Source organism: Tupaia chinensis, unplaced genomic scaffold, assembly GCF_000334495.1.
Source record: "Tupaia chinensis unplaced genomic scaffold, TupChi_1.0 Scaffold000370_1, whole genome shotgun sequence".
Taxonomy (NCBI): Eukaryota; Metazoa; Chordata; class Mammalia; order Scandentia; family Tupaiidae; genus Tupaia; species Tupaia belangeri.
In genome coordinates, this window is record NW_006159867.1 from 5,852,261 (window position 1) to 5,869,006 (window position 16,746).

A 16,746-nucleotide genomic window follows, 5' to 3' on the forward strand; every position below is an offset into this window, starting at 1 on the left:
TAATGTTACCTTTTAGAGTCCCAAATATTCTTTTAAATAATGTGTGGTTAAATATGTTTTCTTTCCCGTATAATTTTTGGATTTTTACTCTTGGTTAAGATATTCCTCTTTTCACCTTAAGTTGAACAGAAAGTTTACATTAATTTTCTGTTTGATAGTCAGCTATATCAGCATCATTTATTAACCAGTTATGTTTCCTCTTAATTGAAATATCATATATTTTATATTTTATTTTTCATAATAGTCAATATAATCTGGAGCCTCTATTCCATTCCACTGATCTTATAAAAATACTGAAATGAGTTCAATAAAATGACTTTAAAGTATATCCCAGTGTCTGGTAAGGAAAGTGCTTCTTCTCAGTTCTTCTTTTTCCTTGTTCCCTTACATATTTGTGGATATTTATTTATCCAGGTAAATGTAAGAATTTGCTATCTAAATCCAGGAGGAATTAGATATGTTATGAGTATAAGTGTTGATATTGGAAACATCTGGTGACATTTTTGCTTTATCAGGTTCTGAGAAAAATGACTTGAATTCTCAAACTGTGAGAGTTTTCTATTTTATTTGTCTATTTCTCCTTAGTTCTGCCTATTTTCTTTATTCTTTGAAAGCTATGTCATTAGGTAAACTCACATTTAGAAGTGTTATATCTTTCTGGTTTGGGTAAGTTGATCCTTTGTCACTATGTAAGCATGACTTTTTTTTTCTTCTGTAGAAGTTTTTTGGTATTATTTCGCATAGGGCCTGTGCATTTGACAGAGACAGAAAGAGAGACAGGGAAAGTGAGAAATCACCCCACAGGAGGAATGGCCACACTGCAATCCCTTCTCCTCCATTCTTTTTTTTTGAGGGGATTTTGGCCATGTATGCACATGCACCTGGCATGATTTTCAAGCTGCCAGGTCTGCGGCTTGAATCACAGTTGGCCATGTAAGAGCCCGGCACCATAACCATCATGCCACCTGCTGCCACCTCCAGCATGTTTTCTATATATAGTAATGTCTTTTCCCTTAAAGTTTTTTTGCTTGTTTGATTGGGTTTTTTGGAGAGGTTTTTGCTACAGGGTGCATGTGCTCACCAGAGAGACAGAGAGAGACAGAGACAGAAAGCGAGAAATCACCCCCCGGGGGGATGGCCACGCCGCAATCCCTTCTCCATTCTCCTCTTGGGATCTTGGGTATGCATGCACATGTGCCCAGCATGAGTTTAAGCCACCAGGTCTAGGACTTGAACTGTGGTTGACTACATGGGAGTTCAGCAACATAGCCATTATGCTAACTGCTGGTCCCTTTTCTTAAAGTTTACTTTTTACTCTATTCATAAACTATCCACTTTTTCAAAACATTTTATTTGCCTGGCCATATTCTTAGTCTTTCAATATCCCTACATTTTTGTTTCTTCATCCTTAAGGAGGCTAGACGAGGCTTCCTCACAAAGCAACAACATTCCAAAAAGGCAAACACATATATGAGCCACTTCAGATGTCTTAGTTGTCAGTGTTACATCTGCCAAAGCAAATCACAGGCCAAACACAAAGAACATTGGAAGGAACTTCAAAAAACATTGTACAGAAAAAGATTAATTCTACAGGCCTGAATTTCATAAACCCTACATATTTCTAAGAATTACTTGTCTTCAGGATTGACCCTTGGGATAAAAAGCTCCAAGCCCTTGGAATATTCTGCCTGCTAGGAGTATTTCTGTATGCCTGAGGCATTACATCACAGTGTACCACTTTGATGAGATTACTTATGATAACGATGTCATTGACAGTGAATGACTGACGCTGTATGCCTGAGGCCATAGGCCATGCTATACCAACTTGACCCTATAGTTTATTCTAACAAATATAATTTATGGTAAATGCCTGTTTTTGCTCTGGAAGGCTGAAGTCTGAATAGCCGAGATCAATTATATAGGCATGTAGTGACCACTCCCACCCCAATAGAAACCCTTGATGCCAAAGCACAGTGTTTCCCAGTTAGCAGCCCTTCATACATGTTGCAACACATTGTGGGAGAAGTAAGCTTGTTCATGTCACTTCACTTGAAGACAATATCTAGAAGCTTCCATGTTCCCTGAACTTTTCCTCATGTACCTTTTTCTTTGTTGATTTTAATACATATACTCTCACAGAAAATAACCAAGACTGTAACAGCTTATATAAATCTTGTGAATCCTTATAATAAGTAATTGACACAGAAGGTGGTCTTAGGGTGTCTTGGAGTATGGATATTAATACCAAGAGGCACTGGGGGTCATTAATGAAAGAATCTATCACAGGAAGTGAGAAAGACCTAGACCTCAAACAAATGGATACCAAATATCCCCCAAAGTTCAGAGAGATTTTTGCATTCATATCCTAAAAATCTTAATACATCAATTTTGTCCTAGCTTGATCTTATAGCTGCAATGCAATCCCCATCAAAATCACAAGAAACTGTTTTGTAAATTTCAGCAGACTGATTCTATAGTTCATATGAAAGGGAAAAGTCCTGGATTGTATAATACAGTCCTAAAGAAGAAGATAACGCCACCTCATGTTGAGCTTAACTAGAAAGCAACAATAATCCAAGCAGAGTCGTACTGTGAAAGTTACATATTGAGGGAGGAGCCGGGTCATGCACTGTGACGCTAGAACCACGTGGTAAAGTCCCATGTTTGCATCCTGAGATCTCTCTGCACATGCTGGGTGTGTGTGTGTGTGACAGAAGAAATCAATGAATAAAAAAAAATGTTGGAACAGAATAGGGAATCCACTAGACCCACAAAAAGATGATTAATTGTTTAAGAGGATGCAATAGCATTCAATGGAGAAAGAAAAATCTTTTCAACAACTGTACTGAAACAATTGAAATAGATGTTTCAACTTACTTAAAATTTAAATCATAGTGGCCATAAACATAGATGTTAAATATAAAATTATAAAATTTCTATCAAAATAAAACATTTAAGTAAACTAGTTTTTGGTGATAAGTTTTCAGATACAATGTCAAAAGCATGTTTAATGAGACAAAATTTGATTAGTTGATTATTATTAAGAGTCAGTGGGAAAAAGTATTTGCAAAACAAATTTTACATAAAATAGTTATATTTAGGGACTAGCAGTTTGTATGGGCACTAAGGCCCTAGACTCCTACATGGCCAACTGTGGTTCAAATCCCTGACCTGGTGGCTTTCTTTCTTTCTCTCTCTCTTTCTCTGGTCAAATTAAATATTAATACTAAATAAAATAAAATGAATGATTCTTGAGGGGAAAAAGAACTGTATTCAGTATGTATGATGTTTTAAAAGTCTAGAATGGAACAAAAATTTTAAATGAGCCAACTACCTGAAAAGATTCTATACCAGAGTCCATAAAGATGCAAATAAGCTTACGGAAACATGTTCAACATTTTGCCATTAGGAAATACAAATTAAAACAGCAGTGATAGGCCTATTAGAAGGATAAATGATTTCAAAAATAAACGATGACAAACTTACCTTGTAATCCAAATTTTATCTAGGATATTCCTCAAACAAAACTTCTCAAGGGAAAAAGTTAAATGCACAAATTGTCTGTGAAATAATATATTCTTCTCTTAGAGATCCACCTCATAAAAGTTCTGAATGGTCAAGCAATAAATAAATTTGTTTAATTTTATTTAGGCTTTGGTTATACAATTTATTTTAAATATAGAACATCTCTTTAATTAAGAGATTTTTTCAATGTATCTGTTATCCTTTGGAATACATTTTGGAAAAAGTTGGTCTATATCTATGTTTACATTTGTGTTTATTTCTCTTTTCAAATGTATCAAGTCATATATTCTCCAGTAAGTCCTTCACTTTGAGTCCTTTCTCTTGAGTTTTCTTTTTTCTTCCTTTTTAAATTATGATTTCGGATTTATGCATATTCAGTGTATTTCTTTGTGGGGTATGATATTGTTTTTAGGTTTTTCCCTTAGGGCACATATACTCACTGGAGAGAGAGAAACACAATGAGAGGAAAGATGAGAAATCACCCCCTAGAGGGAATGGTCACACTGCAATCCCTTCCTGGGATCCTGGGCACGCATGCACACACATCCGGTGTGATTTTCAAACCACGAACTGGAACCATGGTCGACCATGTGGGAGTCCAGTAACAAAACCACTAGGCCATCTGCTGGTCCCACAGTACGGATTTTTAAAGCATGCAGACAGTGTATAATAATAAAATCAAGGACATGTCTTTTTAAAGAGATCTCCCTTTTAAAAGAGATAGTCCTATAATAGTCTCCTATCATGTGTTCAGATGCTGTCTGATTACAAGTGAATTATTTCCACATATATATTTTTGTTATCATTTTAACATCACTATCTAATTTCTGAATCAACTCCAAAAATCTACTATATTTTTTAAGAAGATTTGGTATTTACTCTTTAGGGTTTTTTTTTTTTAGTATTTTTTAATTAATTTTATTTATTCATTAATTTATTTTAATTTGGCCATAGAGAGATACAGAGAGAGAGAGAGATAAAGAAAGTGAGAAAGCAAGCCACCAGGTCCAGGACTTGAACCGTGGTCGGCCATGTGGGAGTGTCCAGCGCCTTAACCACCATGCCACCTGCTAGTTCCAAAGTTTATTTTTAATTTTTTGTGTGTTTTTTTGGGTTTGTTTTTTTAAATAGTGTCTTACTCTGTCACTACCCTTCTGCCTCAGCTTACCAAGTAGCTAGGACTATAGGCCTATGCCGTCACATCCTATTCGTAAGATGGGCCAGAAATGGAGCCCAGACCTCCCAGGTGATGTCAGCCTGCAGAACAGCAGCCTCGACCAGGACACACTACTGTATCTGGCCCTGTTTTTATTTTTAAGGGTGCTTGAATAGTGTTTTTAGTTTTTCCCTGCTCTATGCATACTTGCATTCCCTCTAGTTATAATCAGGAACAGTGGGGTCCATTCGTTTAAATTATTCATTAAGCATATGTATAGGCATATCTGAATTTATTGTGCTTCATAGATGCTATGTTTTATTATTATTATTTTTTACAAATTGGAGGTTTATGGCAACCCAGCCTCAAGCAAGTCAATCAGTGCCATTTTTCTTAAACACCTTGTGCTCATTTCTTGTCTGTCACAGTCTGACAATTCATACTTTATTTTAACCTTTATTTTTAATAGCACATCTGCCATGGTAGTCTGTGACCAGTGACTTTTGACATTGCTGTTGAAATTGTTCCACTGCTCCTTCGTTTTTTCATCATACCTTCACTTTCTTCCCCCACCAGTCTCGGACTGGTGGGTAACTCAATAAAAAAAAGTAATTATAGAAAGAACCTCTATTCTTAAAAAAAAAAAAAAAAAAAAATTTCTTTCTAGGGGGAACCTTGGAGAGTGAGGTATTATTTTTTTTTCTTTAATTTTGCAAGAAGGCACTTGCACTGGGGGTGGGGCATGAGAAAGCAATCCCCACAAGGGATGGTCACACCAGAGTCTCTTCTCCTCCATTTCTCTTTTCAGAATTTTAGGCATGCACATGTGCTTGGTTTGTTTCTCAAGCTGTTGGGTTCAGGACTTGAACTTTGCCATCAGCCATGTGGGATCCAGCTGCCTGAACCGTCATGCCACCTGCTAGCCCAGGTGTTATTTTTAATAAACAAAAACAGTATACACCTCCCAAATTTTATAATTTTAATCTGATTTTCATAGAAAAATAATTATTAAATATAAGCAATATAACTATTCATGACACTCTTGCAGCATGCTTTGTGTTATACCTGATATTATGTTTACTTATAATAGACGTTGATCCTCCTAAGATCATCCATTCTGTATAGCTCAAAAAATTAATATTTATTCAACTCAATTTCAGTTACTCTGTAAATGTGATAGTCTTTAAATTGTTTTTGTGAATAACAGATCTTCAAGATATGTGTTCAGTTTTGGAGGAATCTTTGGCAGTTTTCAGAAAAGAAAAGCTGCAGTGAATTAAATAGCCCCTTCGTGGACTATAGAAGAGAATGTTTTAGCTGAAGTACTGTCAGCAGCCTATTCCAACTAACCAGACCATTCCAAATGTATGTCTGACCATTATTTCAAATTAGAAGATACACTTCTGTCAAACTGCAGCAGTCAGGAATCCAAAGTGACAGGATGTCAAAGGGAAAAACCTCTGACAATCTTATCAGTAGTTCTCATCCAGTGTAATAATGCAATGCTATGTCATAAGTGATTTGTCTCTAATGATACTAAAATTGTCAAAATTCATGCGATAATTCACTACAAAACATTGTGCTAGTGCGGTTCAAGATTTTTCTTATAGGTTACCTTCCTTTGGTTGCTTTCAATTTGCTTTATTTAATGAGAAGAAAAGGGGCAAATAGTAGCACTGCCCTGAAAACCTGTCCTCAACCCTGACTAATCAATTCATCACTCAGATAGATTCCACATGATGAAGAGCAGGTAAAAACTTCTAGACTACAGAATGATTTACACAAACCATGACGGCTTATAGTCAAATACAGAAAATTAGGAGTAAACAGAATGTTGAAAAATTTAAAAAGTTGAGTTAGCCTAAGACATGGTGCTTAAGGTGGCTGGGTCCCATATGGCCAACCATGTGGTTCAAGTCCCAGACCTGGTGGCTTGAGGAACACATCAGGCATGTGTGCGTGTGTGCCCAAAATCCCAAAAGGAGGGGAAGATGGAAGAGAAGAGGTTATGACATGACCATTCCCCATGGGAAGCAGTTCTCTCATTTTTCATCTCTCTCTCTCTCTTTGATAAGCGTACACACCCTCTGGCATTAGTTTTAAAGGAAATTTTAGAAAGCATTTACCTTACATTGAAATCAAGTATATAAAACCACATCATTGAATATAACATGGCTAAAGCTTTGACAAATCAAATATTAATTGCACACATATATTAATCGCATGTAGTAATTTGAAATGTGGGAAAGTTTTAATTATCCATTTTTCCCCATATGTCATTTATAAAAGCAGAGTTAGGATTGATATCTCTCTAACAGTCAGCTGACATTTAAGAGAAAAGAACTGCACAACATTTTGTAATATTTCTGGGAATACTTATTTAATGATCATACTCATTTAGGACAACTACTTGGATTCTCAGTATATCAAAGAGTTAAAGACAAAACAAACGGAATTGGGTACTGTAATGAAAAATATTCTTTCTGATATTTTGCTAAATTTGGGTTTACATTTTTAAAAGAACACACCAAGACATCTTCTAAGAACCTTAATGTATTCTTTAGCCTGAATTAGCATAAGGGCATTAATTTCTACCATTTTTTACAGATAAAATACCTTTATAGTTAAACTTAAGGATTCCCTTACTCCCTTCCCTCTTCCTTTTCTCCCCCATGAGTTATTTACTCCAGATAAAAATAGTTTTCTGCCCAAATACAGCACGTGTCAATTAAATATTAATTTATGTAATACTACAATTTCTATGTTCAGCTGTGGGACATCATTAAAACATAAGTCAATGTATTAGTGGCTAATTACATATTTTTAAAATTAATGCAAATACATGCAATCTAAATACTGAATGTTATTTCTATTTTTTTAATTACTACTAACTGAAACTGTAAATATTTTATCCAAACAATTGTATCCTTAATTGTATTAAGATACCCCCTTTGTACTGACATCTTTGAAAGAGTACTGACACTTTCTGCTAGCATATTGGCTTGATTAAAACATCCTTTTACATTTCATGCTGCTGCTCACGTCTCTAGCCAGGGTAGCACGAAATATAAATCGCCACTTCAGAGGTCCCCAGCTGCTCTTTTGTGTCTTGATAGGCCCAATCATTCGCTACAGAAATGCTTGCTGGCGTTGGAAATCTCAGTAATACGGTGTCACATTCTTGACTTTTTTCTATATTATCATTCTATACTACAGCCTAACAGGAGCTTCGTTTTATCAACTAAATCATCATTAATGAACTGTTTAGTTTTCAATAATTTTTTTATCTAGGTTAATTCTCTAGTTTCCTTATAAAATTCATAATTTACAAGTCTTCTGAGTAGACACACATACAGGTACCAACACGTAAGTTATTAGATAAAAGAGAACTTTTAATGTAAGGGAAAAAAAAAATAGCTCTTGAATTATAGATGTATAGAACAGAAAGAGGGACTGACAGCTGGATAGAATACCCAAAGTCATAGATTCAGGCATTATAACTTATGTGAGATACTGTATTTTAACATCTGAACAATGATTTTTTTTTTTTTACTTGAAAAATGTATCATTTATTGTGTCTTCAAAATAATGTTTTGGGTCCAGTAGTTAGTGTAATGACTATGTCGCTGGATTCCCACGTAGATGACCGTGGTTCACGTCCCAGACCCGGTGGCTTAAAACTCATGCAGGACGTACGTGCGTGTGTGCCCAAGATCCCGAGAGGAGAAGGAATTGTGGCGTGGTCATCCCCCCTGGGGGTTGATTTCTCGCTTTCTGTCTCTCTGTCTCTCTGGCGAGTGCATGCGCCCTATAGCAAAACCCTCTCCAAATAAATAAATAAATAAATAATGTTTTGCCTTTGGGGCCAGGAGGTGGCACAAAAGGAAATACTGAACCCAAAGGAGAAAGGTCCATGGTGCAGGTCTTTAGATCTTTATCAGCACACAGAGCACATGCAGGCGCCCAGGATCTGGACTGGCTGAGGTGAGGAGTAGATCGTGATATAAAAGGACTCTGTTAGGGTGCCTCTCTCTCTCACAATACAAATAATAAGTAAACTCTAAAAACATTTCAAAATAATCTTCTCCCTCAAATAGTTTTCAAAATTTGAGTTTTCAGTTGAGGTTAAATATTGAAATCAAGAATAATCAGTGATTATGCCATGTAAGGTGCCCAGACTATAGGAATTCTTCCCACCAATTCAAAACTTTGTATTTTGATCTCTATTTTTGTTTACTTTCTGATAAGAAAAGACATAAAATTATACAAAGTCAGATATGATAAAATTCATAATGTAAGGATAACTATTGTTAAAATAGATAAAAAGTGATTATTTTCATTTTCATTATTGTCTGATTTAATAGTAATAATACTTCAGATTTTTTTATGTTTACTGTTTTAATTTTTCTAAAGGTAACATATGGCTGAGGCAGAAGATGTGTGTTGGGTTGGATTTTTGAAATGTGATGTGATATGTAACTTTAAGCAATGCTGTTTCACCTAGTCCCTTTTGTAGACAAAGATGCTAATGCCAGAATAGCATGGAAACATGCAACACAACCAAGATTTTTTCCATAAGAAAATAATATTAACTAGTGTACTTGTGCAAGAATTTATACTTATTTATACCACTGTCTAAACATAGGAGCTAGTTTACTTTAAAAATAATATTGATCATGTTAAAGTGATTTTTTTTAAACCCTTGACTTTTCCTGTTTTGCTTCTTTATTGCACTATCAGATATCTTTGGAACTCTATAGTCCTACAAATCAGAGAAAGATTCTAAGACTGCAGTGTATTTTATTCAAAGGTCTATGTTGAGAGCTAGAGAAGACTCATAGCTAACACCACATAATACTATACTGGGTATTCAAATTTTTAGAGCATTATTATTATTATTAAAAGTGAATCATTTGTGGTGTTATCTAAGTTCCAACCTTTTGGGCCAGACCATGACCTTGTGATTAGGGCAACTGGATCCCACGGGGCCAACTGCTAGCTTGAGAAATATGCTGGGCACATGTGCATGTGTGCCAAAAATCCCAGAAAGAGAGAGATGGAGGAGAAAAGAAAGCAATGTGACCATTCTCACAGGGGTGCTTTCTCACTTTCTTTCTCTTTCTATCTCTCTCTAGTGAGTGCATGTGCCCTATATCAAAATTTTATTAAAAGTTCTAACCTTTTTTAAAAAGTTATTAATTTTATTTTTTGTTAGTACTTTTTAATTTACAATAGCGCATGTGTGCTCACTAGTGCTCACTAGAGAGAGACAAAGAGGGAAAGTGAGAAAGCAAGCTACCAGGTCCAAGACTTCAACTGTGGTCAGCCATGTGGGAGTCCAGTGCCTTAACACCATGCCATCAGTGGTAGTTCCAAATTTTAATAAGACTCTTTAAGACATGTATGGTTTGGGAAATTATGTGACCATAAACTATAAGAAAGTAGGAAAATTTTTAAAAATAATTTTTATGGGTCACCCAGTAGTAAGATGAGTAACGTGGCTGGATTTCACATGAAATACTGCCCGTTTGAGTCCCAGACCTGACAACTTGAAAAGCATGCCAGAGAGTATGTGCATGCATATTCAAAGTCACAACAGGAGGGAGAAATGGAGAGAAGGGATTGCATGACTATTCCCCACGGGGGTGCTTTCTCACTGTGTCTCTCTCTCTCTAGCAAGTGCACATGCTTTTTGGCAAAAACGTTAATAATAATAATTTTATTATAATTTCTAATTATTATATAGTAATTGCACATGATTTTGTGGTCCAGTGTAGTTTTTCAAAACATATATACAATGTGTACTGATCGAATGAGGACAAAAACATCCACAATCTCCAAAATTTAACATTACTATGTACTATACATATTTGAAATCCACTTCTTGGTTTATTTTGAAATATATTTTGAGAAATTAGCACATATATATGTGTGTGTGTGTTTATGTATATATATACACATATATATGACACTAAATAAAATTAAATAATTTTTTAAAAGAAATATGCATTAAATTGTTATCAACTTTCTATACTCTAATGTGTGTAGTATTCTGTAACCAATTCAATTATTTGCACGCACTATTGTGTCTATTTAATCAAGAACCTGGAGGAAATCATGCTATGTGAAATAAGTCGAGCACTGAAAGAAAAATACCGTATGTCTTTGAGGAAGCTAAACGATTGAATTGCATAAAAATAGGGACTGTAATAATGGACATCAGAAGATGAAAAGAAAAGGAGGGGAAATAGAGAGAATTTAAATGCAATTCTTACATGGAACAGAAGTACTCTGTAAACACTAGCCTGAGTGTATGAGATGGTGTTGCCAATATCTGAAATCCCTTAAACACCAGTTACTTTACTTCTTTTCTCTTTTTCTTTACCCATTCCCCAGAACATTATCATTTAAATAATTTTACCTTGTAACTACATCTGTCTTTGTCATTCATCTCAGTAGGTCACACTCACACAACAATGACCTTTCCAAAGAACATTTGAATTTGACATCAAAATATGATGTAGTCTAATTGCCACACACATCCTATTCTTAGTAAAATATCAATGCTCAGCAAACCTTTACATTGAAAAGAACAGATTTGTGGTGTTTAGAACAACAGATGTTAGTTTGCTATTACATTAAAAATGGAACATAAAAGAAAGATATCCGCTTGTATCATCTGCTGTGAGTTGATCATCTGCATCTGCTTGGAATGCTCAGGTCTAAATGAAGCAAGTTGAGTTTCCAAAGGGAGCATCTATTTACTGCCACATCGTCAAAGGAGTTACATTTCTTTCCTGTTGCACTCATCAATCATAGAGCATGTCAGACACTCACATTGCAACTTATGGAAGAAAACTAAAAGAACCAGGTATCGCGCTCCAGGTATTAAGTATGTGAATGAGAAGCTGAAGACAAGGCTGGGAACGGCTGAAAACGGAGGGTAAAGCCAAAGCCTTTGAAGCATTCGCTTTGCATTGAGTCATCTTGTCATTCTTCCACAGAATTAATTTAATTAGCTTCTCCCCAGTGTCAGGCATTGCTCCTAACCTTGAAAAATTGCTGATGGAAGATTGTGTCACTGCAGCCCACACTCGAGCTCTCCTCTGTTCTGTAATGGTGATTTGCCTCAGGTGAAAAATAGGATCCCTCTCTTTTCCTATTGATTTCTGAAAATGAAAATGCTTCCTCCAACCAGCACTGTGCTGTTATTTTTGTTATCATTTTTCCATGAAACTGCATTTTCTCTATGTAAAACTGCCCGCGGCCAGAGATAGAAACTAAAATCCAATTACAGGCACTCCTCACTTAACAACCGAGCTCCATTACTAGACTATGTCGTTAAATGAATTGGCCGATAAACAAGGATTCTAAAGATGGATGTCTTGTGTTAGATCATGGTGCTATAGGGTATGCATTTTTCAAAGATGTCAATGGCACTACACTAAAATCATGTAATTCTGTCCATACAAATAGCGTACATTGGATAAAACGTCAGAAAAACCACAAGACACACCGCAACACAATAATTTAAGTCCTGAATAATTATTTTTATTTTTCCTGAATACTACATGGGTACACGATAAAGTACAAACTTATAAATTAAAACGGGTAGTCTTATTTAATTACGAACTGTGGGAATGAGACAAAGACTGGAAAAGGAGATTCCCCCTGCACTGGAGAACTGGTCAGAGGTCTGAGTAGTCGTTAAACAGGCGGGTTGTAAAGTGAGGAGTGGCTGTTTCTTTTTCTCTTCTTCCTCTTCTTCTTTTTTTTGGGGCGGGGAGAGGTTTTTGCCATACGGCATGTGCAAGTACTTGCTAGAGACAGAGAGACAGAAAGCAGGCAATCACCCCCCACAGCGGGGATGACCACACCACGACACCTTCTCTTCCATTCCCCTCTCAGGAGTTTGGGCACGCACACAACACACGTGTGCCTAGCATGACTTTTAAGTCACAAAATCTGGGACTTGAACTATGGTTGACTATGTGGGAGTCCAGTGACGTAACCATTATGCCACCTGCTGGTCTCGAGGAGTGGCTGTTTCTAACTGAAACACTTATACTACATCTTTTTATTTTTAGAATTATTTAATTTTATTTATTGTTATTATTATTTTTAATTTGCTATAGGTCATGTGTGCTCACCAGAGAGAGAGAGAGGGAGAGAGAAAGTGAGAAAGCACAGCACCAGGTCCAGGACTTGATCCGCAGTCCACTATGTGGGAGTACAGAGCCTTAATCACCATGCTAACTGGCCCCTATGCTACATCTTTAAAAGGAAAAGTGCATTATTTCTAAAGTACAATGCCATTGCCAATGTTCAGTGTGCTGTCTAAGTTTTATAAAAGAAACAGACAATCACTGAAATATGAAACTGAGTAAAATGTATCTAAGCTTAAGTTTCTATTGTTAAAATATACTTTTAAACTTTCATCTTCTGTTCATAATTAACAGATTTTCCCCCTACAGGTTCTCACTATGTCCCAATCATCTCTGCCTTAGACGCTAAGTAGCTGAGACTACAGATACATGCTACCATGCCTGGCTTCTTCACACAGGATCTATGCTGCCACACTGACCATGAGCTCACAATCATCTTGCATCAGTCTTTCAAGTAGGAAGGTGCATGCTACTATCACCAACATTTAGGCTGGGCTGGGATTCAAACTCTGGCCTCCCAGGTAGCCTTAGCCTGCCAAGTAGCAGCATCTACCAGCACACCTTACCACAGCTAGGTCAACAACTAAGATTTTTTTTTGATCAGTAGACTTCAGAAGAGAATCTTTTATGAAAATAATCTAATTCCTTGGCTCTAGATAGTTTATTTTTTCTTTGTTCATAAAACAAACATAATATAGTCACAATATTTAAGAAATATTATTACTTCAGTAATTTCATTCACAAGAGTCATTAGAAACTTTAAGTATTCATTACTACATTATTTTCCCTAACATTAAATTGCAAAGCTACAAAACAATAAATTACAATGCAAAATTTATGTGTAATTCAATTATTTTTCAAAAACCATGGATTCATAAATATTAATTTTATTATATGAAAAAATTGTATTAAAACAAATCAAGTTGGTATTTGAATTCAAGTTGGCAGACTATAAGCTGTGCTTACCTTCTTCTTTTCCCAACATTTATTGAAATGACAGAAAATATTAGGTTGTCAGGAAAGTCATGATGTATTTTTCTATGCTTTTCTCTGCAGAAATGCATCATGATTTCCCAATGACCCAATACTACTATTAAATAAATTTTTAAAAAAAGGTTAGCAGCCAATAAAACCACTAGCAAAAAAAATGTCTAGATAAATTTATAAAAGATTGCAGATGAATGAGAGCAGCTCAGAAAATGCTCCTGAAAAAACTACAGCAAACGTAGGAGCTATTCAATTAAGGACTTAGCAGGAAGAGAAAGGAAGAAGAGGAGGAAGAAGGGCAGGCACTAAGGTTAATCCTAAAGAATTTATTGGCAGGGCATGGCCTTGTGAGGACCTACAGCTTCAACAGGAATTATTTGTGATGGTTCAGTTGCAAATAGAAATCTTCCTATTGACCAGAGAAAGTACAATGCAGAGTCAAGTGTTCATAGTACCTTGAAAAGACAGAAGGAACTCTATCTTTCATCCCAGGGACTACCCTTTCATACTGCTGCTCATGCCTATAAGTATACCTTCAAATTCTGCAGCACCACTTCTCTCAGACCGAACTGGAGACTCTTAAAAAAAAAAAAAAAAAAACCTGGTCGGTCTGTTGGGGATAGACTTTCTTAACTCTGTTTGCACCTTTAACATCTAAATTCCAGTTTCATTATAATGATTCAAATCAGGATATACTACTTTGATACTCTAGAATTACTTGTAATAACTACTGTTTTTATCAAACTTCTCATAGCAAACTATGGCTTCCTTTATTGGCATAGGATAGTAATAAAATGTGGAAACTATTGCATGGGGCATCTTTATTCTTAGACCATTAAAATTCTTGTGAGCTACAATGTTTGAATATTTTATTTAGACCAATCCTCCTACTGAGAACAGCTATCAAATCTAGTGAAAGTATTTTTTTAATCTTTGTAAAAATATTAAAGTTATGTCAGTGAAGATCTTTAGGATCGGGGTTAAGAGGGAAGAGTTCAGACAAATAGTTCCTTATTTTTTAATTGCCAGAAGGCGTATGTGCTCTTTGTTTCAAAGTGCTTGAAATCCCCCCCAAAAAAACAGCTGAGAAAAACTTTCAGAAAACTCAAGGGACTGAAAAAAATTGGAATTTAAAGTTTAGTAATAAATATGGGCTCTAAAAGAGATATCAAGAATTTAGTTGTGAATCAAAATTGTTGAAGTAATTCAACTATTATAAGGACTAAAGTCCAGATGCAAGTTATTTTAATTTATGATTGCATTAATGTTATTTGGGATAGTTAGTGTCTTGGCTTACCTGCCTGGCAGAAATAAACTAAGCCCATTTAAAAGAGTGATAACTTAAAAAGCATCAAATTCCCTCTATAATTTTTAGTAAAGAGTGTCATGCATTTAATTTTAAAAATAAACAAAAGAAAATAACACTTAATTTTAAACCAAGATAATAAATCTATAATAAAATTAGATCCATGACAAATCTAGGAAATAATTTTACCCAATGAGGAGGAGGAAAAGAAACAATAAAAAAGAGTGAAGAAAATCTAAGGGACTTATGGAACACTATCAAGCAGACAAGAATACACACTATGGGAATCCCAAAAGATAAGAACAAAAGATAAGGAATATTTACATAAATAATGCCCGTAACTTCCCATATCTGAGGAAGAAAATGGATATCTACAGTCAAAAATATGAACAAATTCCATTTACTAGAATGAACCAAAAAAATTCCAGGTCAAGACACAGACACATTATAATAAAATTATAAAACATCAAAGTAAGAATTTTCAAACCAGCAAAAGACAAGTCACATATCATGTACAGGAAAGCTTTCTTAAGAATATCAGCATATTTTTTTAGAAGAAATCTTGTGGACCATAAGACAGTAGGATGATACACTTGAAACACTTAAAAAAATGCCACCCAAAAATGATATATCAAACAAAACAAACCTTTAAATATTAGGGGAAAATAAAGACTTTTTCAGATAAATGAAAGCCAACATAGGTTATAATCACTAGACCTGCCTCATAAGAAATGCTGAAAGTGTCCTTCAAATTTTAACAGAAGGACACTGAATAGCAACACAAAAGCATATAAAAATATAAAGCTCACTACTCAAGGTAAATATATGGACAAATACAGAATATTGTAATACTGTAACAGTAATGCATGAACTATTTTTAGCTTCAGTATAAAAATTAAAATAACAAAGTATAAGAAAGAACTCTAACTACAAAACGATGTTAATGGATCAATTATAGAAAAAATATGATTTGTTAGGTCAATAACATAAAGTACATGAAGAAATAAAGAATAGAGTTTTTAATATGACACCAAATTTAAGTTTTTATCAGTCTAGACTGTCATAAATATTGATATAAACTCTTTTATGTAAGCCCTAGTGCAAACAAGGAAAATACCTAAAAAAGACACATTTTTAAAAATGAGAAGAGCTCATAGCATATGAGCAAAATACAAAGAAAACAAGGTAAGAAAGAGGGAAACAAAACTACAAGACATTCAAAACACAATTAATAGAACTACAATAGCAGGTTCTTCTCCATTAGTAAATATTATTCTTTAAATGTATAGATTAAACTGCCTAAACACACAGAGTAGCTGAATAAATAGAAACACAAGATCTGATTATATACTATATATAGGAGGCACACTTTACATTTAAGAACGCAGATTGGAAGTGAAAGGAATGAAAAAGACAGTCCTGCAAATAGTAACCATAAAAGAGCAGAATTAGCCATATTTTTATCAGATAAAATAGATTTTAAGACAAACATTGTCAAAAAAGACACAGAAGTTTCTCAGAAGAGAAACTTAAGGTCAATTCACTGAGAATATATAACAATTATAAGTATATGCACCAAACATCAGACCACCCCAAAATATAAACCA